The 6,003-nt window shown below is 37.8% G+C and overlaps 1 non-coding gene across 1 annotated transcript; it reads right to left on the reverse strand.

Moving 5' to 3' along the window:
* Nucleotides 1-720: 720 nt before the first annotated feature.
* On the reverse strand, nt 721-879 carry LOC123832634. The gene has a single exon (XR_006788105.1). It is a non-coding gene; the product is annotated as a U1 spliceosomal RNA (small nuclear RNA).
* Nucleotides 880-6,003: the final 5,124 nt, after the last annotated feature.

The raw sequence follows: 6,003 nt of genomic DNA on the forward strand, positions 1-6,003 counted from the left end.
ATATTTTTTAAATCCATGAAACTGGATGAGATCACCAGGGGAGTAAGAAGAGAAAGTAAGAGGCCCAGATGTTCCAAGATTTGGAGGATGGGAAGATGATAAAAAACCAGCAAAACAGGCTTAGTAAGGGAAGTGGGCAGTGAGCTAGGGAGAGATCCAAGGGAGAGTAATGCCGCAGAGGTCAGAGGGAAAAAGAGACTCAAGAAGACATAATTAGCTATGCCAGCTGCTGACTTTAAGTTGGGTAATATGAAAACTGGAAGTAGCTATTGAATTTGATAATATTAAGGTTACTGGTGACAAGAAAAATTCTGTTGATGACAATAACTGCAAGGCCTAAGGCCTAACAGAAATTGTTTCTTGAGAATATGGGAAGAAAAGAGAAGAAACAACCAATATTAATAATTATTTTGAGGACTTCTGTTGCAAAAGGAAGCAGAGAAATGGGGTGATGTGGGATCCAGTGAGTTTTTTACTTGGTGGAAATATCAGTTTGTATGTTTATAGGTGCATGGGAATGGTCCATTTGAGAAGGAAATATTGAGGACAGAGAAACGTGACTGTGGGAGGGGAAGAAGTGAACAAGCTAGACTTAGAGACAGGAGCAGGGACAGATCATTATGGTAATAGGGAATAAAGTCAGTAATGTACATGCAGATACAACTAGGTTGGTAAATTTGGTGATGGGTCTTATGGAAGTTCTTTTCTTTTTTTACTTTTCAGGGGAGAGTGCAAACACGGTCCCCCACTACCACAAATTATACAGTTTCCCATGTTTGGGGAAATTTCAGGGCTCAGCATACCTGGAGAGCAATGGGTGAGCCTCACCCTGGGAAAACCATCTTCTTGATCATTTTCTCTCTCCTGCCATGTAAGCATCTTTTCTTTTTTTTAAGTATACTTTATTGATTATGCTATTACAGTTGATCCATTTTACTCCCTTTATTCCCCTCTGCCCTGCATCCCCCTCCCACTAGCACCCCCTCCTTAGTTCATATCCATGGGTCATACATATAAGTTCTTTGGCTTCTCTATTTCCTATACTATTCTTAACCCCTCCCAGTCTATTTTGTGCCCACCATTTATATTTCTTATTCCCTGTACCTTTCCCCCATTTTTCCCTTCCCTCTCCCCACTGATAACCCTCCGTGTGACCTCTATTTCTGTGAATCTGTTTCTGTTCCAGTTGTTTGCTCAGTGAATTTTTGTTTCAGGTGCAGTTGTTGATATTTATGAGATTGTTGTCATTTTACTGTTTCTAGTTTTGATTTTATTTTTTTTAGATAAGTTCCTTTAACATTTCATGTAATAAGGGCTTGATAGTGATAAACTCCTTTAACTTGACCTTAACTGGGAAGCACCCTTATGCTTTGGATGTTGTAATGTTTAAAGTTGTCCCAGAGGTTTCTCAGCCTCTCCTCATTTTTTTGCATTCTTCTTTCTTCATTCCATTCTGGTTGGATATTTCTTTCTTTCTTTAGTTCCAAATCATTGATTTGAGTCCTGGTTTCCTTCCCAACACTGTTGGTTCCCTGTATATTTTTTTATTTCTCTTTGTATAGTCTTCACTTCTTCCTTTATTTTGACACCATACTCAACCATTTCTGTGAGCATACTGATCACCAGTGTTTTGAACTCTGCATCTGATAGGTTGGCTACCTTATTGTCACTTAGTTCTTTTTCTGCAGTTTTGATCTGTTCTTTCATTTGGGCCGTATTTCTTTGTCTTGGTTCATCTGTTACATTGTAAAGCGCAGAGGCTTAGGTATTCGCCAGGGTGGGGCAACCCACTTCACTGCGTTGTGGTGCCATCTGTGGAAGAGGAGTAAGAGAGGGAACAATGCCACTTGCTCAGCTCTCACTTTTAGTCACTTTCCTTGCTTCCCACAAGCAGATTGTGCCCTTTCCAGGTGCTGATTCCTGGGTAGGTGGGTTTGGGTACTTTCTTGGATTCTGTAGTCCCCTCCAATGGACTTTCTGGTGAGACTGGGAGTTTCTCCCACTTCTGTAACCCCCACAGGTTTTTTATTATTTAAAGATTCTATTTATTTGTTTATTTATTTATTTATTTGTTTATTTATTTATTTATTTATTTTTAGAGAGAGTGGAAGGGAGAAAGAAAGAGTGGTACAGAAATATCAATGTGTGAGAGAAACACCAGTGGGTTGCTTCTTGACCCACAGCCTAGGCATGTACCCTGATTTGAAATTGAACCAACAACTCTTTGATTCACAGGCCAGCACTCAATCCACTGAGCCACAGCAGACAGGGCCCCTCACAGTTTTTATAGGCAGAGGTTTTGAGCTTTTAGTTCCTCAAGCTGGAACCCTAGTTTTCCTGGTGTGTCCCACTCTCCTGCTCCCTTGTTGTTCCTCCCAGCTTATCCACATGTGAATGTGGAACTGCCTGGTCCATCAGCCACTGCCTCACCCACCTGGCCTGCCAGCTTCCACCTTGCCATGTATCCTCTCTACTCTGGCTGCCCATGTCTGCCCCTCCTACCAATCTGGATGAATGTTTCTTTGACCCCTTGTTTGTCAGATTTCCATACAGTTTGACTTTCTGGCAATTCTGGTTGCTTTTTGTTTTTTAAATTGGTTGTTATCATTCTTTTGGTTGTGCAAGGAAGCGAAGCATATCTACCTATATCTCCATCTTGGCTGGAAGCCGTGAGGGGTGGAAGTTCTTTTCTGATTATTGCTACCTCAGTGAAATAAGAAATAAGGGTAAGGGATTTCAAAAGTTTTAAAAGAAATATAGTCAGTTTGTTTTTGCCCATGCTGAACTTAATGAGCTTGTTGATCTCCCAGATGAAAATATCTGACAGTCAATGTGACTATAACTTGAGTAATTTAGAAGCAAGAAAAAGAATTGTGTGCCATGTGCTAAGATGTGGAAGTTGAAGCCCTGAGAGTGGAAGAATTTTCCAGTAAACAAATACAAAATGTTAAAACCCTCACCTGTCCATAGTTGTGGGTTAATATAGGAAGTGAGAAATCAGCACAGAAGACAAAGTGTGCAATTCAGATCCCATCTGTGCTTGCTGCTTCTCTTATTCTTATCAAGGGGAAAAGTCACTCAGAATTTTGTGGGCCTTCCACTGTGCTATATATCCTTTCATTTAATTATCATGAGACCTATTGTTATGTTCTTAATTTTATTTTTCAATTGCAGTTTATATTAAATATTATTTTGTAGTAGTTTCAGGTAGATAGCATAGTAGTAGGATAATCATATTCTTTATAAAGTGATCTCCCTGATATTTCAAGTACCAATCCTGACACCATACATATTAGTTATTAGAGTACATCTGACCATATTCCTTATGCTGTATTTTACATCCCCATGACTATTTTGTAACTCCCAATAAATACTTTTCAATCTCTTCACCTTTTTCCCCAGTTCCCAAATACCTTCCCCTCTGGCAACTATCAGTCTGTTCTCTATATCTATGATCTGTTTCTATTTTGTTTGTTCATGTATTTCATTCTTTAAATTCTGAATATAAGTAAAATCACATGGTAATAGTCTTTGTCTGACTTCTTTCACTTAGCATAATATTATCTAGTTCAATTCATGCTGTTGAAAATGGTAAAATTTCATTCTTTTTTTATGATTGAGTTATATTGCATTGTACATACAAGTATATACCACAACTTTTTTATCCATTCATATATTGATGGGCACTTGTGTTGTTTCCATATGTTAGCTATTGTAAATAATACTGCTAATGTTCTTTTGAATGAGCATTTTGTGTTTCTTTGGATATATACCCAGAAGTGAAATTTCTGGGTCATAGGGCTTTTAATTTTTTAAGAAACTTTGTATCGTGTTCCATAGTAGCTACACCAATCTGCATTCCTACCAACAGTGCACAAGAGCTCCTTTTTCTCCACATCCTGGCCAACATTTGTTGCTTATTGATTTATTGATAATAGCCATTCTAACAGGTATGCGATGGTATCTCATTATAGTTTAATTTGGATTATCAGATGATTGGTGATGTTGAGTATATTTCATATGTTCATTGGCTATCTGTATGTCCTTTTAGGAGAACTTTTTAAAAAACATATTTTATTGTTGTTCAAGTACAGTTGTCTGCATTTAGCCCCCACCATTCCCCCCACACAGCCATCCCCACCTCCCTCCCTTGATTCCACCCCTCCTTGGTTTTGTCCATGTGTCCTTTATAGTTATTCCTGAAAACCATTCCCTCCTTCCCCCCCATTAGCCCTTCCTAGCTCCCCTCTGGTTACTGTCAGATTGTTCTTAATTTCAATGTCTCTGGTTATATTTTGCTTGCTTACTTGTTTTGTTGATTAGGTTCCACTATCATATGGTATTTGGCTTTCACTGCCTGGCTGATTTCACTTCACACAATACTCTCCAGTTCCATCCATGCTGTTGCTAAGGGTAGGAGTTCCTTCTTTCTTTCTGCTGTGTAGTATTCCACTTGTAAATGTACCACAGTTTTTTGATCTACTCATTTACTGATGGGCTCTTGGGCAGTTTTCAACATTTGGCTATTGTAAATAATGTTGCTATGAACATTGGGGTGCATAGGTTCTTTTGAATTGGTGTTTCAGGATTCTTAGGGTATAATGCCAGCAGTGTAATTGCTGGGTCAAAGAGCAGTTCCATTTTTAGTTTTATGAGGAAATTCCATACTGTTTTCCATAGTGGCTGTACAAGTCTGCATTCCCACCAACAATGTACTAGGGTTCCCTTTTCTCCACAACCTCACCAGCACTTATTGTTTGTTGATTTGTTTATGATGGCCATTCTGATGGGTATGAAGTGGTATTTCACTGTGGTTTTAACTTGCATCACTCTGATGGCTAGTGATGCTGAACATCTTTTCATATGTCTCCAGAAGTGTCTGTTCAGATCCTTTGACCATTTTTTAAATTGGATTGTTTGTGTTCTTATGTGCAGTTGTGTGAGTTTTTTATATATTTTGGAGATCAAACTCTTGTCTGAGGTATCATTGGCAAATATATTTTCCCACACTGTTGGTTCCCTCTTCATTTTGCTGATGTTTTCTTTAGCCATGAAGAAGCTTTTTATTTTGATGAGATCCCATTTGTTTATTCTTTCCTTTGTGTCTGTTGCTCTAGGGGACATATAGGTGAAAATATTGCTGTGTGGAATATCTGACGTATTTCTGCCTATGTTCTCTTCTAGGACTTTTATGGTATCATGACTTATACTTAATTCTGTTATCCATCTTGAGTTTATTTCTGTGTATGGTTTAAGTTGGTGGATCAGTTTCTTTCTTTCTTTCTTTCTATTTTTTTTTTGGCATGTAGGTGTCCAGATCTGCCAACACCATTTACTGAAGAGGCTATTTTTACTCCATTTTGTGTCCCTGCCCACTTTCTTGAATAGTAAATGACCATAGAGACTTGGGTTTGAGCTCTCTATTCTGTTCTATTGGTCTATGTGTCTGTTCTTATGCCAGTACCAGACTGTTTTGATTACAGTGGCCTTGAAATATAATTGGATATCAGATATTGTGATCTCTCCTGCTTTTTTTTTCCTCAAAATTTCTGAAACTATTCAGAGTGGTTTATGGTTCCATATAAATTTTTGAAATGTTTGTTTTATATCTGTCAAATATGTCATTGGTACTTTAATAGGGATTACATTGAATCTATCAATTGCTTTGTGTACTATGGACATTTTGGTGATGCTAATTATTCCATTCCACAAACACAGTATATACTTCTATTTATCCATATTTTCTTTAATTTCTGTCTTCAGTGTTCTGTAGTTTTCTGAGTACAGGTCTTTTACGTCCTTGGTTAGGTTTGTTCCTAGGTATTTTATTTTTTCTTGTTGCTATACAAAAGGGGATTTTCCCCTTAATTTCTGTTTCTGATATTTTGTTGTTGGTATACAAAAATGCCTTTGATTTCTGAATATTGACTTTGTATTCTGCTGCTTTGTCAAACCCTCTCATTAGGTTGAGTAGCTTTTTGGTGGAGTTTATAGGGTTTTCTA

This window comes from Phyllostomus hastatus, unplaced genomic scaffold (genome assembly GCF_019186645.2).
Source record: "Phyllostomus hastatus isolate PE091 unplaced genomic scaffold, TTU_PhHast_1.1 phas_scaffold_193, whole genome shotgun sequence".
Classification (NCBI taxonomy): Eukaryota; Metazoa; Chordata; class Mammalia; order Chiroptera; family Phyllostomidae; genus Phyllostomus; species Phyllostomus hastatus.